The 24,479-nt window shown below is 35.9% G+C and overlaps 1 pseudogene; it reads left to right on the top strand.

The window, feature by feature from the left end:
* The first annotated feature begins 1,233 nt into the window (after positions 1 to 1,233).
* LOC121795852 lies at positions 1,234 to 18,482 on the top strand (annotated as a pseudogene).
* The last annotated feature ends 5,997 nt before the right edge of the window (positions 18,483 to 24,479 follow it).

The raw sequence follows: 24,479 nt of genomic DNA, 5'->3' as shown, positions 1-24,479 counted from the left end.
CAATAGGATTTTGGATACTTTCCAGGAAATAAAGGTTTTGACTTCTTACCAACCATAAATGTGCTATTTTAGTGTTTCTTTGATATATATACCCCATTGATTGTCAAATCTTGGCATCTTAATATATCTGTTAAATGTTTTACAGGCTCTTTCCCAAGTACTAGATATGTTTCCTTTTTACTTTGGCATTCGGTTGGCTGTACTTGCATCTAAAAAAGAAATCATGAACCTTGAAAGCTGGTTGAGCACTCATTCAGTGTCAAGTAAAGATGCTTTTTATGAGGTTAGCGTTTTCTCTTTTTAAAATCCCTCCCTGTTAAGATCCCTAAGATAAAAAGAAAAGCAAGTTGACGTCTGTAGTTGTGTAAAGAAATCATTCTTTAAGATATTATAGCCAAGACTAATTTTAGAATTTCAGTGCCATTTTGTGTCCTTTAATAATTGTAATTCCAAGATCTGGTTTATGTACATGCCTCCAGGAATGCATCAAGTTTCTGAAGGATGTTCAAATTGGAGATCAGGACCTCTCTCTTAGTCACTTTCAACCTTTGGGTTCACTTTTGAATATCTATTTGGAAGCTTGTCCCACTGTTTTAAAGGTATTATTGTGACATACATTTCCAAAAAAAAAGAGTAGAGTGGGGATAGTAGAGCGGGCAGTGGCAGAAACCCTAATTTAGTTCTTTTTTTTTTGGAAACCCTAATTTTTTAGAGACGGATTCGAATCCGCTCTGATACCATATTAGAAATGGGCTACTCACCCCTTATTTGAGGGATATGGTATCAGAGCGGGCCCAAGTCGATGATGGTTTTCTCTTTATCTCTTATCTACCTCACAAGTGGAAGACCGATGTCCTTTCCGGCCCACATCGATGATGGTTCTCTTATCTCTTGCATTGCCTACCCACGTGATGGAAGACCGATGTCCTTTCCAGCACACACGTGAGGGGGCGTGTTAAATTCTCTAAATTCTGTCCCACATCGACTTGGTGAAGATCTCATCTAATCTATATAAGTGTGGATAACCCTCCCCCTATAAGGCCTTTTAAGGGGTGAGTGGCCCATTTCTAATAATTACTAGTATCTGACCTTTCACGTTATTGCTGTACAGGTACTTCAGAGTCACGCTGGTGTGCTTTCTGCTAATAACTTGTCTGAGGAAATTGAGAAATTGGATGTCTCTCATATGCGTGCTAATTCAAGAACGGAAAGTGCTGGGGGTTCACAGTGTCCGAATTACCAGTTTCCTCTTCGATCCCACTACCACAGAGACCACCAAGCTCTCTAAATGAGAGGAAACCCTCTGTGACTCTTTCTAATTACATGAAGCCAGCACAATCTTCTTCTGTTCAGCCTGTAATTGCTCCTTTGAATGGTACACCTACCCTTTCTAATCACTTGATCTCCTTTCTATTTGTACCTTGTTTTTTCTGTATTTTGAGTGCTAATATACTCAAACCCACAATGCAGTCACGCAGTGGCGCTGTGCTGTCAATACAATCTGCTTCGTCGAGTTTTTCACGGTCTTCTAGATCAACCTTAGCAAGTAAATTATCACTTTTAGCTGGGCTACTTTTCTCATTGTGTGCTTATGTATTACATTAATTGGGACTGATGTTACAGAGCCTGTCTCTGCATTAAACATTGAGACCCTAGTTGCTGCAGCTGAGAGAAGAGAAACTCCAATAGAGGTGATTGGATGTAGCTGTCTTATACTTTTTTAACCTTTGTTTATACTTGATCCTCACCCTTATGGTTTTCGCGTGCTTTTACTTTTGGGAATTTTATTCATTGTTTATGGACCCCTTTCTTGAATGACTTGTAATTTTGTTCAGTCTCTCTGGTTACCTATGTGCTAACTTATAATTCTCTCAATCATCATAGAATAAAATGGGTTGCATTCTCAATTCAATTTATGTTTCTTGAATTATCAATCATTACCTATGTTCATCTAGATACTTGTACAATTATGATGAATGATGATTTAGAGATGACCCACCAATCCACCATGTACATGGAAGCTTATTATGTGGAACTGCCAGGAAAAGCCTAAATCAGACATAGAGATCCTACATGCACTCATGTAATAATTGTAGAGTAGGGGAGGGTTATCAATGTATATATTGATGAGACATGATCATCATCAAGTCGATGTGGGACTAGAATGGGGGTTTTCAACGCACCCCCGCACGTGCGGGTCGGAATGTACATCCAACTTCCATAAGCGCAGACAAAGAGATCAACATCGATTTGGGCCTATCTGACATCATGATAGAAATCCTGTGCTAATGGTGTAAGAGCGGGCCCAAGTCGGTGATGGGTTTCTTTGTTGAAAAAACATGTAGAAATGGGCACTCACTTTTAAGGGGGTGAGTGACCCATTTCTACAATGATGATGGCTTGCTCTGCCAGTTAGATGTTACTTTTTGGAAGTGTGCTCTCTCTAGTAATGATGCACCTTATGAAGTCTCAACTAAGGTTTAAGCGTGTACCTGGGACATTCCTTAGAACTCTTTTTATGACTGTGCTGATTGAATATTATGATCTGCTGAGCGTCAAAATAAAGGTAGACTAATATTCATACTTCATATGTTTGAATGCCACCTTCTGAAGTAAGTGAAAAATCATTGGTAATCCACTGATATGAATCATGACCTGATTTAGAAATCAATGTTTTGTTTAATTGCTTCTCACTGCCATCCTCAAAATTTCAAATATTTTTATTGTTTCCTTAAAACAAAGTTAGACTAATTTTCATATTTCATATGCTTTAATTGCTTCTCGCTGCCAGCATATACCGGTAGTTCAAATATTTGGCACAACATGACACCTCAATACATAAATGCTGGTACATGTTACCACAAAATTTCCAGGCTTCTGTGCTTTCTGGTATCAAATAGTCATTGAAGAATTCTCTAAAGGTAAAAGCTATTTATATTCTGGAGCATTGGTTACTGTCCTCAATCCTGGGTAGGGCTGTAAATGTTAATTTCATAGTATTTGATACGGAGTGAAAGGCGGGTGGACCGTGAATTCTAGATAGTATGTCAGCATAAGTAGCATAACGCACTTTCGCCATGATAACTTGGTTGAACACAATTAGGATATAACAAGAAAATAAATAGAAAACTCTTTCCAACAAGGGAAAGCCCTCTTTCCAACAAGGAAAGCCTCGGCTAATGCCGTTCAACTACAATGATAGATAAAAGTCATTATATCTCCAACTTCTAGGGACAATATATAGTACTTCTACGATGGAATTGCAAAAGCCTCTTATTCATGAAAATAATAAAGATAGTGATAATGGCTGCATAGAAACAACCCTCCATCTTCGCGTAACTGTCATTTATTAATGATAATGATAATGGCTGCATTGAAGACTCACCATTTCCCCACCCTTTCACTTGACTCTTCAATACACGTGTGTATCAATTCGCGGCCCCTCGGAAACACCCTTGTCCCCAAGGCTGGGTTTGACACCTAAACACTTAGCATTGATGAAAATGGTTGCATTGAAGACTCACCATTTCCCCACCCTTTCACTTGACTCTTCAATACACGTGTGTATCAGTATTTCTAAGATAATTTGGAGTTTTATGATGTGCTCCCTCGTCCCGCTACAAGTGCTTGATTTCTTTTGAGCACGAGATTTAAGAAAATGATATTTATTGAGTCAAGTGGAGTTTGGAGAGAATGAAGTAGGATAGAGAAAGAGTGAATAAAGTAGGAGATAGAATAAAGTAAGAGAGAGTAAATGTGTTGTTTTTTGCTAAAAATAGAAATCAATCACTTGTAGTGGGACAAACGAAAAAGGGAAATCTATCACTTGTAGTGGGACGGAGGGAGTACTTGGTATGTCCTACTTAGACTATATTCCGGCTGTATACGAATTATGTGCGTTGTATAGTCTGGCATTCTATTCCACTACCATGATGTTTGTCTAATCTGCTGTTTTGTTATTCTCTTTCAGTATCTGACTCTTCCGTCCATCTTTGGAACAGGCTCCAACATCAGAAGCTCAGGACAAGATATCTTTTATTATAAATAACTTGTCGACTGCAAATGTTGAGGTTAAAGATAAAGAGTTTAGCGAAATTCTGAATTCTCAATACTATCCTTGGTTCGCGCAGTATATGGTTATGAGGAGGTAGAGATATAGCTTACATTCTTACCTGAAATAGTTCTCTAGATGCAATTTACCTTTGGAGTTACTCTTCCTGTCTGGCATTTTGAAATAAAATAGAATGACATCTTGAACTTTTCGGTTCTTTTTGTCTATTATTATTTTTGGCAGGGTAAGCATTGAACCAAATTTTCAAGATTTGTACCTGAAGTTTCTTGATAAAGTAAATTTGAAACCTTTGAACAAAGAGATTGTGCAAGCCACTTATGAAAACTGTAAGGTCTGATTTTTTTTACTTACTTTATTCATTTTGGAAAGCTGGTGTTTATTCTTGGTATTTGTACTATGTCTAGGCTCTCTTGGGATCAGAACTTATAAAATCTACGGTGGAAGAACGATCACTGCTGAAAAATTTAGGATGCTGGCTTGGGAAGATTACTATCGGAAAAAATAAAGTTTTAAGGGCACGAGAGATAGATCTAAAAGCTTTGATTATAGAGGTTTCTTTTCTTCTATTTTGTTTTTGAGTTCTCTTCATAAATTTGGAGTTAAATTGTCTGAGATCCTCATGTTGCCATGATTATCTCATCTTCTTAATTTGATTTTTTCTGACACGTGGATATATATTATGTGCTGTATGCTTTTGCAGGCATATGAAAAGGGACTCATGATAGCTGTTATTCCTTTTACCTCAAAGGTACGATCTATTGTTTATTTTCTATGCATTTGCCAATCCAAGTTTATTGACTCCATGTGCTTGTGTTAGATTCTTGTACCCTGTTCGAGCAGTATTGCATATGGGCCTCCCAACCCTTGGACAATGGGAATTCTTGGGTTGCTTGCTGAGATTTATGTAATGCCGAACTTGAAGATGAATCTCAAATTTGAGATTGAGGTGATTCTGTATACACAGATCTGGTTATTCTTTGCTTGCAGAACCCACATCTTAAATTTCGGATGATTTTCTTTGTTGATATGTCTTTGGTTTCAGGTTCTGTTTAAGCATTTAAGTGTTGACCTCAGGGATGTCACACCCACTCCTCTTCTGAAGGACATAGTTCGAGAAGTTGAAGGTAATCCTGATTTTTTGAATAAGGATGTTGGATCTTCACAGCCACCAAGAATGAATGAGGTGAAATCTGGAATTATTTCGACAATTAACCAAGTTGAGATACCCCTTGATGTTGCTGCCTCTCCCCATCCTGCCAGCCACTCTCGTATTATGTCTCAGGTTAGTGCTTCAGTTGTTCTATTTTGATTTAGTAGCATGATCGGAGGTTGATTTTGTGATCACGGTAACAGTATGCTGCAGCTGTCCCTCATTCATCTGGAACTTTGACTGAGGATGAGAAGCTGGTTAGCTTGGGTTATTCTGACCAACTTCCTTCTGCTCAAGGACTTTTACAAGGACAGACTCAATATGCAGTTAATCAGGTCTCTCCAGATTCCGCTTGTATTTGCTTCCAATGTTTTTCTGTTTAAATATTGACTGATGGTATATTATTTTTTGTAATGTTGCAGTTTCCTGTACCAGCAGCTAATATTGAACACCAAGTGGTTGTCAATAAGAGGCTTCAGGCTTATGGCTTACACTTGCATTTTCAGAGGTCTGAACTCTGAATTAGTAACTGAAATTCTATTTGACAATGAAAATCATCAATTGTTTTTCAGTTACATGTTTTATTTGCTTCAGTGTACTTCCAGTTGCCATGGATAGAGCTGTTAAAGAAATAGTGTCTGATATTGTGCAACTCAGTGTTTCTATTGCGACTGACACAACTAAGGAACTTGTCTTGAAGGTGTATTTCTTTCAAATTAATTGATTCTGAAGGGTCCTTTTTTCAGTAGTGTATATAACAATGCGAATTGTTTACTAAAGAAGTTATGTGTTTTTAAATGGCAGGACTATGCCATGGAGCCTGATGAGACTCTTATACGAAATGCTGCACATTTGATGGTAGCAAGGTTGGCAGGAAGTTTTGCTCATGTAACCTGCAAAGTATAGATGACCTTTGTTTTATTACTTTCAGGTTTTAAATGTTAATTATCTTTTGAATTGTCAGAACATCACTTTAATATACCTTGCATGCTGATTGAAGAGGCCTTTTCATCACATTTAGGAACCTTTACGTGGTTCAATATCAAGCCAGCTCAGAAGCTCACTTCAGGGCTTGGCCATAGCAAGTGATCTTCTAGAACAGGCATTTCAACTGGTGATCAATGATAATCTGGACCTAGGCTGTGTGTTGATTGAACAAGCTGCAACTGAGAAGGTAAACTGAAATTATTATGAGTTATCTGTTGCTTCATTCAAATTTACAATTATGACAATTGTCTCTTGACAACCAATATTGATAAATATTTAAAAATTGAGTTAGAAAGCAAGTAGTATTAATACTGTTCAAACTTCAAAGTAAAAACACTATGTTATCGAGCTCTATTTTGTGAGTGTTATGCTATGCAATGTTATATTATACTCCCTTCGTCCCATAATAGATGTCACAATTTCCTTTTTATTTGTCCCACAAAAGATGTCACATTTCTTTTTTTTGAAAAATTTCCCTCTCACATTAATATAAGTATACTATTTTCTCTTTCCACTTAACACACAAAAAATTTTCTAAAATCTCGTGCCATTACTCAAGTGTGTCATCAATTATGGACAGAGGGAGTATTATTACACGAGAGTTGTTGAGATCTCAGGTTGAGCTGTTGGGAATGAGTGCCCCTCCTTTTCTTTAAAACACCTAATTTTAAATTTTAATAATATATGAAAATGACTTGGTACTGCTGCTGAACGAGGTTCTCTTGACCAGGTGCATTTCTTATATTTCCCAGTCCTCTTACTCTCTCTCTCTTTGGTCTGTTTGTGGATGAAAAGTTAATTTAGGCTTTCTTGTGACTTTTCTTTCACTGGTAATTTTCATGATTTATTTAAAATGAATTTGGAAGCCTTTATCAAGATAAAAGAAATGCATAGGTCATGCATGTTTCTGTGTCATGTAAGCATATGCATATCATGTCTGAAAAACATACTTACTTTTAACTCAAGTGGATGATGAAGTTCCTTCCAGAGTATATTAAGTGGGTCTTAAATCCTGATTCTAGGGCCGCATGAGTTATATGCGTGGAGAGTTACAAAGGTCTCTTGATATTTTCTATGTGGTGAACGTGGCGTCTGTTGATGTTTTCTCTGTTGAATGGGCTTTATTTATTAGAGCAATACTACTAGCAAATAACTGATATAAAAAATTTAGTTAAGTCTTGTGTTATTTTAGTCCATTGTATATGGGTTTGGAATTCATATTGCTTGTATTTTATCCTTGTTGCATTTTAACCTCATTTACAGGCAGTCCAAACCATTGATGGGGAAATGGATCAACAACTTTCTATTAGGAGAAAGCATAGAGACAGTGTTGGTGCTGCTTTTTATTATTCTAGCCTTTATGCCCAAGGTCAAATGAGTATTTTACCTGAGGCCCTTCGTCCTAAGCCAGGCCACCTGTCACATGCACAACAGTGAGTTTATGAGGTGATTCTTTGACAAATTCTAGGACATCTAAGTTGATTCACGTGGTCAGATATGTCTTATCTAGTTCATCTTTGTGATCTTTATTTGTATCTCATTTCATTTTGTCATTTTGTTTGCAGGAATTTGCTCGGTTCCCAGGCCAGAATCGTTCCACCCAGAGCTCAAATGCAGTCCCAGTTGGCCCCTCTGCTTCATCAGAAGGTGGATTGTCCCGATAATTTGCATCTACTTCTGGCAAAATGAGTGGTAGCATTTACTCATCTGGCCTTGTTAGCACTGGATTTGGTGCTATGCCACAGACACTGGAAATTGACTCTGATGAGATAGCGCCTGTTCGATGCCAGATTCCTGCAAGGTTTGTTTAGTTTATGGTTTTATTTGATTTTTATATAATTTATCAATTATTAATTCTTGTTTTCCTATGAGTAAGACCTGCGAGCAACAAAAAACAAAAAGGAATCAAATTAGTAAAATTATGGTGATCATTTTTCAGTGTTCCCTCATCTCATATTTCAATTGGCGATGGTCCACAAACTCCTGAAAATGACATCATTCCTTCATTCCCTCATGCTCTGGACACTGGTATGCTACAGATAAAACCTTCCCATTCTGCAAAAGTGAGTACATTCTGTTTATATATCTGTCATTGTTTGCGTGTGCACTTTTTTAACATAAGAATTCATAAATGCAGGAACCTGGAAATGCTTCACATCCTACTAATGCAACTCTGGCTTCTGAGCATCCTGGGACAAATGTCTCTGAGCCATTAATAATCACTGGTGACACATTGGGTATATTTACTATCTCAGAGAAGGTATATTTACTATCCGCCTTTCATGTTGTATGGATTTAACTCATTTGTTGAGAGTTTCTTGTGACGGTATTCTTTATTTTGGCTTTTAACAAACTTGTAACAACCCCTTTCAGCTAGAAAATCAGTTGGCTAATGAAGCGAAAGAGGTTGAGATTCAGGTAAAAAAAGGCTATATCATGGTTTATATAATTATTATGTGCTCGCCATTTCTACCCATGTCTTTAACTGAATTTTCCATTTGTCTCATACAAACTTTGGTTATAAATAATTTAAAGTGATATCAGAGTTTAACAATCTTGTTGATCTCTGGAAAAGGCATGTCTGCTTTCAGTTATGTCCAAGATATTATATATTATATCTACAGTCCCTAACTATTTTCCTAATTTTCAGCTTACTGCAAGACCTGAATCCCCAGAGTCATTACAACAACTGATTGAAATAGCTAAGAACCCTGCTAATGCTGGAAATTTGTCTCCTTCGGCTGTTGGTAAAGAAGAAATTGCACGAACCTCCAGAGACAAAAAGGTTCGCAGAAATTTCTTTTATCTCACACTTGGTGGTGGAACCTGGGCTTCATGGGACAAGCAGGGAAGAATTCAATGTGACAGAATTGGTGGATTTTGATGCTGCTGGTTTCTCTGAACAGGTACTAAATATTGGATCTACCTAACATTTTATATTTATGTATGCAGGCAGCAGTAATACAATGATGGTTTTGGAAGATATTTGATGGTTTTATGTATTTTATTTGTCATATGGGGAGGTTTGATAATGCTTCTGTCCTCTACACATACTTAATAATGGTTTTATCTCCCAACTCTTTCTCTTTGTCTCCCATGTTCTTGTGATTATGCTTGAAATTGACATTGTATATAACCTACTTTGTTTTTATTCATAAAAGAAGGATGTGCTTAGAGATTTTTCTCAATTTTGTCTCCTGAACACAAATGAATGCTTTGGAATTTTTATCTACCCATAACTTGCATTGCAGTCCCATCAATTTGTCTTCTTGTCTTCGAATTGATTTTTGAGCTCAAAAAAGGGCGCATTGGCATACACAGTTTAACATTTAGCTGATTCTCTGAAACCTCCTTAACTGAGTATTCCCTCCGTCCCATTTTAAATGTTTAATTTCTTTTGGGAAGGGTTATTTAGGAGAGAAGGTTAATTGGATTATTAAGTGGTGTCCCAAGGACCACATGTATAGTGTTAAAAAAGTGATATGGCCCATTTGATTTTATCCTAAAAATAGAATGAGACATCTAAAATGGGACAGCACAAAATGGAGACGGATGGAGCATTCTGTAACAAGCTTTGAGGTTATAGTTACATTTTTGTTAATCAACATTAACTAGAAGTTCAAATCTTATTGTTTTTTTCACATGTGCAGTTTACTGCTTTGTGTATGCTTTATTTAGTACAGATACTTCTCCCATATTCCTCTGTTAAAGGAAGTCAGATCTCTTGTCTTTTTAGAAAATTTACAGCTTTTAGTTGCCACGGGTTCCCCGTTTTCAAACCATATGTTCTGACCTTTGGTTTTGAAATTGATACACGACGTAGGTATTTGGGTTGTTTGCTGAATGGTACCAAATATGTGAACTTCCTGGAGCAAATGATGTGGCTTGTGCTCGCCATGTCTCACTCTTGCAACAGAGAGGGCTGCTTAAAGGAGATGATATGACTGATCGATTTTTCCGCAGGATTATGGTGAGGTCCTATTCCGCTCTTACGGTAATAAACGATTTAGTTCAAGTGTAATGGTATTTTATTTATTACGGCCTGAATTCAGGAACTCTCTGTATCACACTGACTATCATCGGAGGATATAAATTCTAGCTCTTGCCCTTCTACTCAAGGACAACCACTATCATTCCTCGCTATTGATATATATGCGAAGTTAGTTTTCTCAGTTCTGAAGGTAGCATCTCATATTGGTACTTTAGGGAATAAAATATATATGCAGTCTCTGTAATCTCTGTCCTTCATACTATCTGTGTTAACTCTTTCAAACCTTCCAGTTTTGCCCTGTGGATCAAGGCTCGAGGAAACTTTCACTTCTGCCAAAGGTACGACTTTGAGATCAGAGCTTGATTGTTTAATGTTAAGTGTCTAGATTTTTAATGTACTCTACCATGTCTGCTTTAGGTTCTTGCTCTTACGGTGAAATTTATTCTAAAAGATGCGGAGGAGAGAAAGGCGTCATTTAATCCAAGACCCTACTTTGGGGTTGTTTGTTAATTGTCTGCTTGATTTGTGTTCATTGGATCCTGTATTTGACGGTGGCATTTTTCAGGTACTGTATTTTGGCATTTAATTCAGCTATAGGATCATAAGTTTGCTAGCTTTCTTTTCATTCAGAGATTACATTCCTAGCCTAGGTGTCTTTTTAACTAAAGCTATCTGCATCGTACAACTACTATTTTCTAACTAAAGAATAAAATTTTCAGGTATTGACTGCTTTGGCAAATTCCTTCCATGCAATTCAGCCTCTCAAGGTCCCAGGGTTCAGGTATGTGTGAATGGTTGTCTAATTGCTTCTATTGATCCAGGGAGAATGTATGATGTGGACCATAAGATAAACTTAAAATTACTTTCAGCTTTAATTGTTTGCATATGGGATCTGCATATTGCTTTTGAGTCGCTTTGCTTAGCTTCAAATTGATTTGATTTTGGTTGAACTGTAACACCCCGAAAAATAAAGGAGAGAAAAAAAAATCAAATTAATCTAATTAAACCTTTTCGTGTTGACTTGGTCACCAAGTCAATAATACAAATTTAATTAAAGATTCTATAGAGATTTTCCTCCTCCGTGATGAGATATTCTTCCTCCGTGATCTGTAAATAAAATATTAAATAATTTCTTTAAAAAAAAAAAAGAAGAAAATTTGAATTTCCTCCTTTTCGCCCACGACTAAAAACCATCTCTCCCTCTCTCCCATGAATCTCTCCCCACTCCCTAAATCTCTCCATATCAATTAACCGCCCCCTCTCTATAATACTCCTTCACAATCTTTCTTCCCTATTTTCGATTCTCTGCAACTACTCACAAGAACAAGGCAACTCTCACTCAATACAGTACAAGCCGCAACTCAAAGATCGAATTCGAAGTCAAGTGCTTCCAAGGAACAAAACGTGAGGGAGAGGAGAAAGCGACAAGCAGAAAGGGAGAAAGAGAAGTTAGCTACTCAAAATTTTGGGACTCTCGTTTGTGAAGTTTGAATGGGGGATTTATTCGATCCAGTTATCGTCCCTGAAGGTAAATACTCGTAGAGAAAAAAAAAAGATGGAAGACGAAGAGGTGAATATCGAAGAATTGGCTGCCAATCTTTCTACTTACGAAGAGCAACTTCAGCAGGAATGGGAATGCATCATGGAGTATAAGAGATGAGGTCTTGCAATTAAGGATTTAGAGAGAGAGAAGGACTAGAGGAATAGGGGACGGCAGTGGCGGCGACAGCTGCTAGACGCCGGCAACGGAGAGCAGCGGCTGCTCGGCAACGACGACACAGACGGGCAGAGGCGACGTCGCTGCCTGTGCGTCTCCGGCAGTGGCAGAGAGGGCGAGGAGCAGGGGCTGACCGCGACTTCGATGCGGTGGCGCGACGGGCCGAACAGCGGTGGACAGCAGGGATGATGCTGGAGAATTTCAGTGAGGCAGCGCTTTGACAGCAGTGGAGCGGAGGAGACGGCAGCGGCGGCGGATTGTCAGAGAGAGAGCGAACAACGACGAATGCCCCCGTGTGGAAGAGCTGCTCGACGGAGAGCTGTAGAAGAGTGAGAGAGAGATGACATGGTGTGCTTGATTTGAGAAGAGGATTCCAATTCCATTTGGAATTTCACGTTAGGTAAGGAAGATTAATGTTTTGGGCCTTGTTTATTTAATGTTTTGGGCCAAATGAATTAATTTAAATTTGCAGGCCCACTGTTTTGATAAAGGAGATGGCTTGGAGTTAATTTGGTTTGGTCCAAATTAATCGAATGGAAGATTGAGTCGAAGTGGGTGACTTCACGCATGCTTTTCGAGAACCGAACGAAAAAAAAAAAATTTAAGGCTTTAAGAGAACGAGGTGGGCTTTCTTTTTAAATAAGGGCAATGCCCTAAGTATATTTTTATGTGAAAATGATATGAATATTTGTCATGCCGTGTTTTGTTTTATTCTATGGGACCTATTTGATGTGGCTTTTGCCATCAATGGATAATCGAATTCGGGTCTGTCTAGGGAGTGAGTCCCTATTCAGGCTAGTGTACACCTATGGAGATCGTGAGCCGTCTTTTGGGTCGGCCGGTCTAGTGACTTGGGATGTGGCCACATTCCTTGTCATCAATGGATCAGATATGGTAGATAGCTATGGGAAAATGGTTGATCAACCGAATTTTACAATGGAAATGATTTAAGTGTCTTGGGCGATTTCTAAAGTTAAAACCCCAAGGTCACTCAATGGTGGCATGATAAATACTTTTTATAAAATGTTTTCGGCATGAGTCCACTGAGTGCATTAAGTACTCAGCCCTGCTTTTCTTTTAAAAATTGCAGGTTGAGCGTGACGGGTGCGGTGGTGTTGAGCAAGACCGTTGAAGAAATTAGGTGTTTAGAATGTGTCATGTCTTCACACGTGGCATATTCCTTCTCTCGAAATGCTTCCGCTAAGTGGTTGTCCTTCTTTTGAGTTCTTGTATCGTTGAGATAATATTCATTTTTGAGTTGTTGATTGTTGAGATACTCTGATTTTATTCGAGTTATTCCCAGTTGTTTCAAGTTATGGTCGAGTTGTGTTGTTTTTCCCATTTCTTCCCCGCTTCTTTAATCCTCCCCTAGTCGCGATCAACCGTGTTTTCTATCCTTAGAAAATGCGGGCGTGACAAAGTGGTATCAGAGCAATTTTTCTTTCCGCTCTGGACCCGAGTGTCTTTTTCTGACTTAGTCTAGACTTGTTTCGCTAGACTAAAATAATAATGATAGTAATAATAATGATAATAATAAAAATAATAATGATAATAATAATTGTGCATTGAAGGCTCAACATCCTGCTTCGCCGCGCTCAATCAAGAGAGAGGTAATTTATTTTTATAAAAAAAAAATTTTATGAGAAAGTTTTCAGGAAAGGAGATGAGAAGCTATGGTTATGAAAAAAAGAGAGTATGTTTTACAATGGGATAGAAGAGCTATGGTTATTAAAACAAAGTATGTTTTACAATGGGATAGAAGAGCTATGGTTATGAAAACAAAGTATGTTTTACAATGGGATAGAGGAGCTATGGTTGGAAAAAAAAAGTATATATATGTTTTGTGAGAAGATGAAAATCTATAGTGATAAAAAGATGTATGTCTTGCAATGGGGTGACTTATCATTTATGAAAAAAAAATTGATCAATGGAAAATACTGTGTTTATGAATTGTTCGAAAATTTTTGAGTTAAAAAAAAAGTTTTAACTTTTTCGTTTGGAAAAATTGAGCTATGGAAGTGTGATGATATTTATGTTATGAGGTGCAAAGTACGATGCGTTATTCTATGGAGTGTTTTATACGAATGATGAAAGTTGATGCGGAAGTACGTTTTATTTTTGAGTCAAAACTTTTACTTTAATAGTGAGATGTGGAAATTTTTGAGGAAAGAGTGAAAGTATAAAGAAATTTTGTTTCAAAAGTTTTGAATATAAATGTGAAGTTCGAAAGTGTTTTGCTATGAGATGTGAAAATGTTGTGTATTATACTTGTTATTTGAAGTATGAATGACTTTAAATGTGATATTTGTCTATGAGATGATGAAGTATGTTGAGATAATCTATCACTTTCCCGAGTGACGAAAACGAACGAGATTCTGAAAGTTTGGGGTGAACCCCTAAATTGTCAAGTCACGACGAGGCAAGGAGATCGAGAGTGCGAAGGGAGGCCGGTGAAACATGAAACTTTTTCTTGGAATTGCATGAAACGTTGGAGCAAGTTTGATGGGTGAACTATTTTACTATTTCCTACGTTTTCCCTGAACGGCAAGAACAAAAAGAATACGAGGAAGATTTCAAGAAGTGGAAGATAGCGAAGACGTAATGAAGTTCAAACGCAAAAGAGGGTGCAAGACAAGGAGGGATGATGCGAAGTGCGCGATTTAATTTAATATAGTCTAATCTCGCGTAATTTATTAAAAGTGGCAGCGATGTGACTTTCAACTACAATGTTAATTAGACGACATGAGGAAGCTGCTTGGAAGACAAGATGATGGAGAACTTCTATATTCGAAGGACGTAAGCAAATTTCGGGACGAAATTTTTATTAAGATGGGTAGATTGTAACACCCCGAAAAATAAAGGAGAGAAAAAAAAAAGATGGAAGACGAAGAGGTGAATATCGAAGAATTGGCTGCCAATCTTTCTACTTACGAAGAGCAACTTCAGCAGGAATGGGAATGCATCATGGAGTATAAGAGATGAGGTCTTGCAATTAAGGATTTAGAGAGAGAGAAGGACGAGAGGAATAGGGGACGGCAGTGGCGGCGACAGCTGCTAGACGCCGGCAACGGAGAGCAGCGGCTGCTCGGCAACGACGACACAGACGGGCAGAGGCGACGTCGCTGCCTGTGCGTCTCCGGCAGTGGCAGAGAGGGCGAGGAGCAGGGGCTGACCGCGACTTCGATGCGGTGGCGCGACGGGCCGAACAGCGGTGGACAGCAGCGATGATGCTGGAGAATTTCAGTGAGGCAGCGCTTTGACAGCAGTGGTGGAGCGGAGGAGACGGCAGCGGCGGCGGATTGTCAGAGAGAGAGCGAACAACGACGAACGCCCCCTTGTGGAAGAGCTGCTCGACGGAGAGCTGTAGAAGAGTGTGAGAGAGAGATGACAGGGTGTGCTTGATTTGAGAAGAGGATTCCAATTCCATTTGGAATTTCACGTTAGGTAAGGAAGATTAAGGTTTTGGGCCTTGTTTATTTAATGTTTTGGGCCAAATGAATTAATTTAAATTTGTAGGCCCACTGTTTTGATAAAGGAGATGGCTTGGAGTTAATTTGGTTTGGTCCAAATTAATCGAATGGAAGATTGAGTCGAAGTGGGTGACTTCACGCACGCTTTTCGAGAACCGAACGAAAAAAAAAAATTTAAGGCTTTAAGAGAACGAGGTGGGCATTCTTTTTAAATAAGGGCAATGCCCTAAGTATATTTTTATGTGAAAATGATATGAATATTTGTCATGCCATGTTTTGTTTTATTCTATGGAACCTATCTGATGTGGCTTTTGCCATCAATGGATAATCGAATTCGGGTCTGTCTAGGGAGTGAGTCCCTATTCAGGCTAGTGTACACCTATGGAGATCGTGAGTGGGATGTGGCCACATTCCTTGTCATCAATGGATCAGATATGGTAGATAGCTATGGGAAAATGGTTGATCAACCGAATTTTACAATGGAAATGATTTTAGTGTCTTGGGCGATTTCTAAAGTTAAAACCCCAAGGTCACTCAATGGTGACATGATAAATACTTTTTATAAAATGTTTTCGGCATGAGTCCACTGAGTGCATCAAGTACTCAGCCCTGCTTTTCTTTTAAAAATTGCAGGTTGAGCGTGACGGGTGCGGTGGGTGTTGAGCAAGACCGTTGAAGAAATTAAGTGTTTAGAATGTGTCATGTCTTCACACGTGGCATATTCCTTCTCTCGAAATGCTTCCGCTAAGTGGTTGTCCTTCTTTTGAGTTCTTGTATCGTTGAGATAATATTCATTTTTGAGTTGTTGATTGTTGAGATACTCTGATTTTATTCGAGCTATTCCCAGTTGTTTCAAGTTATGGTCGAGTTGTGTTGTTTTTCCCCTTTCTTCCCCGCTTCTTTAATCCTCCCCTAGTCGCGATCAACCGTGTTTTCTATCCTTAGAAAATGCGGGCGTGACATGAACAATATTATATTACTCACTTATACAATTGACACAAACTCGCATCTATAGCATTCAATCTATTATTACATTCTGCTTTCCTGAATAAATTATACTCCTACTATATAAATCTTAGGTCTTTCACATCTAAGAATAACTTGTGGTTACTATTTCTGATTCTATTTTCTTCTGCCCTGAAAACTGCCTGGTGAACCAATACCTATGAACCAATTTTCTTCAGAATTTTGGAATATAGGTTGTCATGAATGCTTCGATTTGTTTTGTTTGTTCTTTATTTTTATTGATGAAATGGGAAATCAGCTGCTTACTTTGAGGGATGATAATATTATTCCTTCCAGTACCATAGGGTTACCTAAAGCTGCTCAATTTTGTATGACTGACTTGTCTAGTTGCTTTCAGCTTTGCGTGGCTCGAGTTGGTTAGTCATAGAAGTTTTATGCCAAAGCTGCTTACTGCAAATGCACAAAAAGGATGGCCATATTTTCAGAGGTTACTGGTGGACTTTTTCCAGTTCATAGAACCATTCCTGAGGAAGGCTGAACTTGAGGAACCGGTTTGTATGCAGTTCTTGGACTATTTCCTTGTTCTCAACCATTATTTGTGTTGATATTGATGCAATATGAATCTTGTATATCTCTAGGTGAAATTTCTGTACAAAGGAACACTCCCGAGTGTTGTTAGTGTTACTTCATGATTTTCCAGTGTTCCTTTGTGATTATCATTTCAGCTTTTGTGATGTCATCCCCCCCAGCTGCATACAAATGCGGAATATAATCCTTAGCGCATTTCCTCGCAATATGAGGCTTCCAGATCCTTCTACTCCCAACTTAAAGGTCCATAACTGAACTTAATATTATCTATTGCTTGGACTGTAAAGTTGGTATCTGAATGCCACATTATGTGATGATGTAGATTGACCTTCTGGCGGAGATTAATCATACGCCGAGAATTCTTTCAGATGTTGATACCGCACTTAAAGCAAAGCAGATCAAGGATGATGTGGACAAGTATCTTAAGGTAAAAGACCAGAAGCAAATTAATGAATTTCAAAACTTTTTCTGTGGTTCTTATGTTAGAAGCAATTTCTGTTGCAGACTAGGCAACAAGGATCCCCGTTTCTCACTGAGTTGAAGCAGAAGCTTCTACTCTCTACAATTGATGCTGCTTGTGCCGGGACTCGTTACAATGCTCCTTTAGTTAACTCCCTTGTTCTTTATGTGGGGATGCAGGTCTGTCATTCTAAATTCCAGTTCCTATTAAACTCAATCCACTACTGTTTCTTGAATATTTGCTATTTTTTACCTGTTTACCTTGTATGTTTGTGGTCTTCTTTTTATTTATAATTGAAACAAAAAATCATTTCAAAATTTTGTTTAGGCTTATTCAGCAACTGCAAGCGAGAAAACCCCCTCATGCTCAAACCATGGGTAATATGAGTGCATACTTGGTGAGTGCTGCTCTGGATGTTTTCGGAACGTTAATAATGGATCTTGATAGAGAGGGCCGATAGCTGTTCCTGAATGCCATTGCCAACCAATTGCGCTATTCAAATAACCATACCCATTACTTCTCCTCCGTTCTTCTTTATCTGTTTGCTGAATCAAATCAGGTGCGAATTGTTTGGCTCCCCCTTACCCTCTTAGAAATTTTGCTTGATCAAAAAATCTCTACATTTGTGGTGTATATATGTCGTAGTTTTGATGCAGGAATTGATCCAGGAGCAGATTACTAGAGTCTTATTGGAACGTTTGATTGTCAATAGGCCTCATCCATGGGGTCTTAAGATCACATTTATTGAGCTAATGAAGGTAACATGCGATTAAAATTTTTCTTAGGTTTCTTAAGTGTTTTTTTCTTCTCCTGAATTCCTAAGATGGGTGGTGCGTTGAACCTCCGACATAATCCGAGGTATAACTTCTGGAGTAGGTCGTTTACGAGGTGCACGCCTAAGATCGAGAAGTTGTTTGAATCAGTATCTTGGTCGTTTGGGTTTGTACCTGACAACCTTCATTAAACAAACCTCTTGTGAATGTAAATTCTCCATTTCCTTCATATTTACTATCCCTTGAACATATATCTCTAGTTTCTTCTCTACAATTGAATCGTTTTATGAATTTCTCTATGTTGCTAATTACTAACTTCAAGTGTGGTTCAATTTAACATTTGCTGTTATGATTGGGGAACGAAGCTTAGTCATTAAATTTAGTATTTTTGCCCAATAACAATATGGAGAGTCGAAAGTGCTATAAAAATTCAAGCAACATGCGTAAAATCTGGAGATGGTTATACTAAAAAAAAGTGAGTTGAATGGTTAAAGCAAAATTATCCCGAAAAACAGAATACATAAAATGAGTAGAATGAGTGAATTCTAGTCTTTGCGAGCAAAGTAGAGTTTGCCCATGACATGAAGAACAGCAACAAAAGCTATGAAACCGATGCTCATAACAAGCACAACATTAGGGGAAATCTTAAGCCCAGGAGCATCATCTGTGTAGAATTGGAGCATTGTTCCACTTGCTCCACCGGCAGCTCCTCCTCCTCCTCCGCCTCCACTTCTCCTCCTACGGAGGTTAGCTGCTGCAGCTGCTGCACTTCCCCTCTGAGGAGCCGCTCCACCCGTTGCCATTTCTGCACCAACTACTTTATTACTTTTAATACAAAATTTGATTTTAATTACCAGATCTTATCCGTATATTACTTCGTCCCAGTAGAGTATGCACCTTTTTAATCCATCTCACAATAGAATGCATTCGAATTTTGGAAACTGTTTGTTGGCCTAACACTCTAATTAGGTGAGACTCATTCTCTGCTAACAATATTTTAATTACTTTTTTTCTACATCTCTGTTACTTTACCAATTAGGCATTAAAACTTGTGTCCAACCAATTGTGCGACGGAGGTAAGTATACAAAATTTGATTTTAAGTAAACGATATTACTGATAATTACCAGATCAATATTCTGCAGGAGTATAACAAACCAAGTAATCTAACAGATTAATTACCAGATCTCATCCGTTCAAAAGCCAAGCAAACAATTCGACAATATAAAGCAACAACTGAAAAAATAGGGCAACAAGTATATACATGAATTCGCTCGAGAAACCGATTGAAATCTCATTCCGCTACATAAATCGAGATAATCAGAAAATTGGCAAAAACCTTCAGAAAGATTTAAGAGATTTAGGGCTGACCTTGAATTGAACTTGTCTCTCTAAAGTCTAAAGTCTTCGTAAATTCAGATCGATCGCAATTGAAGTGATACAAATTTGCCGTTATAAACTTATATATTCCTCAGGGGTTCGAACACATGCGCAAAACCAATCATATCCTGACACGTATACCAAGTCGACGGATCCGAAGCCGAGTCATACAAGGCGGCATTTTGGTTCGAATTTCTGAAATTATATATTGGTGGTGTAATTGAGCTATTATGTTTTTAATTATAACTAATAGTACTAACTCAAAAATCTCTTTCAGAAATTAGTTTCTCTCGGTATAATAATTATTTTTTCAGGAAATTATTTTGTCTCGGTATTTTTGGGTTTTTTGTGTTGTAAATAGTGGCCGATCCAGATTGAAATAGAGGAAGCGGAATAATCACCGAGTAAATTATTAAATATAAAAATAATTTTTTACATAAATCCAACTCACTAACTTGCTATTAAATCAAAATGCATAAGTCGAGTTATGAAAAAATAATGCAAATATTTACTATAAATGTGACTGAATTGAGTTAAAGATGGTCAATGAAGAGTGCAGAGTGTTTACATGATTAAACTTCGATTACAACCATCTCTTTAATAAGTCAAATATATAGATTGAAAATTAATCATATAGTAAATCACAATCATTTCAGAAATTTAAAAACTTTTATGAATAATTCTTTTGAACAAATAAAACCAAATAAACTAAATAAGAATGCAATATATGCATCACATTATTATTAAAACAAAATCAAACATTTATTCATATGACATGGATTAAATGATAAATGAGATATTTTTTTTGGAGAGAGGGAGTACAATACAATATTATTGTATACTAGGTGATATGAAATTCTGAAAGAAGTACTTTACCTTTCCCAATCACATAATTTCTTAACAAAATCCGTAAATAACTAGCTGATAAATAATTCGGTAAATCCTTTGAGATCAGAAAACAAGGTTGCTAATTCTGGAGTTATTTCACTGATTAACATCGTATCACAGTGCATCAATCTTCAATGTATATATAATCTTCATACAACTTAAGTTCTACACAGAGGTATTGACTGCAAAAGTTCATTGATGAATGAAAGCAGTAGATTTTTGTTTCTTTTCTTTGTTTTTGTGGGGAGGAGATGGAGTCGTTTTTGATATATTAATATTTGTTTAAACATACACGTGTTATCTAGGGTTCAAAATGTTTAATTAGTTAAGAAAATATATTTGATTTGATGATTAATTTAATAAGATCAATGTTTGTCTGAGTTGGGCATTGGAGGAGAAAACTTTCACTATCGATGTAAGATCAAATACCGAAACAATTGTTCTCCAATGGATTGTATAAAATGAAAAATTAATTTCAACCAACATATCCTAAAACTAAAAGTTCAAATCACTATAAATATTAAAGTACTACTAATTATACTCCCCAAATAAAAAGTGGGATATGAACTTTTCATGTTATGGTCACGCCCCAGATCTGTGCATATGGCCTGGACTCAAGAAATAAATCAATGTCAATACAAATACAAACCCTTGCACTGTTTCCTGGTTAACCCCAACATTATATAAACAGGAAAATTGAACAATGACTTTGCTATATCCAACAAGAAACATTTTGTGTTTATTTTCATAACTATTGATAAGCCAATTGTATTTATTTTGAAGTATTTAGTACTAGTACACCACAAAAAATAATTTTAGCAATGGAAGGTATGAGTTTTAATAATATTACAAAAAATGATAAAATGAGAGAGATGGAGAGAAAAAATTGGTTGAAGTATTATTAATGAAAATGACAGCATAGAAAATTTTTACAATTATTAGATACAGAGTTAGAGCCTAATTTTAGTATACTACTAGAAATGGAAAAATAAGACTATTTCATTGTAGACGACAATATTTAAAATGCAAGTAATTTAAACCACAACCAAACTGCATCTCTTGCTATAGTCGTTGATGAGTTTGCAGCGGCGATGTGACCGTTCCACCATCGTGACGGCGGCAACAGAAGGAAGTTAATTTGGATACGATGGGGGCGGCTCAAGAAAGTGATATCGGAAAGATATAAACAAAAGTGAACTACATAAATAGTCCCTGAATTTGGGGGTTTGCACTTTTTTTAGTATTGAGACTTTAAAAATATGTTGAGAGATCTCTAGAATTTGATGTAATCACATTTTGTTCTTTTTTCACTTTATGGATCTAAATGGCCTCAAACCATGGAGAGCATTTAATTACTTTTGTTAACTACACTAATTTTGTCTCTCTCACTTCTTAGCTTTAAAAGTACCCTGAGCGACCCTGAACTTTGATTAATCACATTTTTATCCTTTTGCACTTTTCAAAAATATTTTCAGACCTAAAATATTAAATTTAAGTATATTTATGAATTACATAGCTAGCTAGTATTTAAAATATAAATGCTCCACATCAATTTTTTATGTTTCATCATTTTATAAATCTTGAATTGATTTCACTAGTTCTTCGAAATATATTATGCTTATTAATATATATTTATGTTCGTGATAACACAATATTTATAATTAGTTCAGTCTTAATATATTTATTTAAATATAAATTATTTTGGACTAAAAACATACTCCTACTTTATTTTATTTTATTTATTTATTACAATTTATTCAGAACATGTCATAGATGTATTATTGTATATTATTAATTCAATGGTTAATACAAATTTAAATATTAAAAAAATATATTCAAATTATACACCCTCAATCCTAAAATATTAAAACAAAGCTACCGTATTGATTTTATATAATTCATGAATTTATTTATAGTTATGAATGTAGTACTTTATTTAACATTTTAGGTCCGAAAGTATTTAAAAAGAAAGTAAAAGGATAAAATAATGTGATTAATCAAAGTTCAAGGATCACTTAATTAGGTTATTTTTGAAATTGAGAATTGAGAAAAACAAAATTAGTAGAGTTTATAAAAGTGCACAAATGCCCTCCAAGCTTTGGAGGTATTTTGGTTTAAAAACATAATAAAAAATGAAAAAAAACAAATATATAATAACATTAAAGTTCAGGAATTATGCATAAACTAAAAAGGCGTAAACCCCAAAAATGTAGGAAAATTTAATTCACTCTTTAAACAAAATACTCGTATTACGTTTTGGGGGAATAGTAATCCAAGCTATAGATTGGATCGCTTAAATAAATCCCAATTTGGCCCAAAATAGGACATCCCAGTGGGACAAAAAGATTGACGGAGGCATTCCTATTTGATTTCAAATTTGAATCTTTCAAATGTGAGTTAAATATGTGGAGCAATTTTTTTTATATTGAGACCAATGATTAAGTGTAATGCTATACATACATACATATATGATCTTGTATAGGAATGTATAAACTCTAAATATTGTACAAATTCCAAACTATGATCTGGACCATTAAAAAATATCAACAGATTACAATATAATATCAACACAGTGTCAACGGTTGACACCGTGTTGACATTGTGTTGATATTGTGTTGACATCAAAATATTGAAATTTAACACTGTGTTGACATTGTATTAACAATGTGTTGAAAAGTTTGGAGTTTGTACAATATATGAGTTTGCATTTTATCACTACCCATCATGTATATGTATCAAATTTACGAATTATGTGTACTAGAATCTAGATAATATATGAACAATAAATTACGCACTGCACATGTTTATTTGTAATTTCCTCCTTTAACTGATCCCCGAGTTTATTTGTAATTTCCTCCGATCCCCACCCAAAATGCTTGTAATTTCCTACTATCTATAGTATAGGAGTTTATTTAAAAAAAAAAAAAAATTACGCACTGCACATGAAAGATAACAGCTACTCCCTCCGTTACGCAGTAGTTGAGTCATTTCATTATCCATACTCATTTTTTAAAAATGATAGTAATAAATACTCCCCCTATTCCCTCATAGTTGAGGCAAAACTTTTCGACACAAAGTTTAAGAAATGAATGTTAAGTGTGTTTATATAAAGAGTGAACTACCTAAATGGTACATGATCTTTCATTTTCGCACATAAATGATACATGATCTTTATTTTATATCGTCTTTAGTACCTATAAATCACATTTTTTGTATCTGATGCGATTTTCACCCCAAAATGCCATCTAAACAAATACATTTTCTCATTTGTGTTATATAGGATATTTTTTGGGCATACACAAAACTAGTATCAAATGTGATATTATAATATCTTATCTCATTCTCCTCACTCTTTATACTATTATTATTAATCAATATTAATATTATTATTTCGATGTTATAAATTAATAATTAATTTTTTTTTAATATCATTCAAATATACTTAATTACAATTATAGTTATAATTATATTTAATTATTATAATAATATTATTGTTAAAATACTAAAAACTAATAATAATTAATAAATAATTATAGTATAATTATTTAAATTAGGAATCATATAATATTATATAATAATGACAATTATTACTATTATTTTATATTAAATTAATAACTAATCAATATAGTCTTAATAAAAATTTAAAATTGTGAATTGCATTCCTAATGATATAAGGGAGTTGAATATTTTTAGTAAGACTTTCAACCTAAAATGAGTATAAAATAATTTAATAAAAAATATTAAATTGATTTAATTACTTTAAATAATTAATTTAATTAGGTGTTTTGTTCTTGATTTATATTCTGAATCGATCTTTCTTTTAGTGGTTGTATTAAACACTAAAAAAAAGAAAAAAAAAAGAGGAAACATAAACTAAGGAGAAAAAAAGAAATTAGAAAGGAAAAAAAATTACATGTTTGGTACTATTTAATTGAAATTTCTAAAAATATCCTTCATAACCAAAAATTCACATATTTGGTACCAAGGGTTATTTTTGTTACGGGTACCAAAAAAGATATAAAATAAAGAGCAGGTACCA

This window comes from Salvia splendens, chromosome 3 (assembly GCF_004379255.2).
Source record: "Salvia splendens isolate huo1 chromosome 3, SspV2, whole genome shotgun sequence".
Taxonomy (NCBI): Eukaryota; Viridiplantae; Streptophyta; class Magnoliopsida; order Lamiales; family Lamiaceae; genus Salvia; species Salvia splendens.
This window is presented reverse-complemented; position numbering and strand designations above follow the sequence as displayed.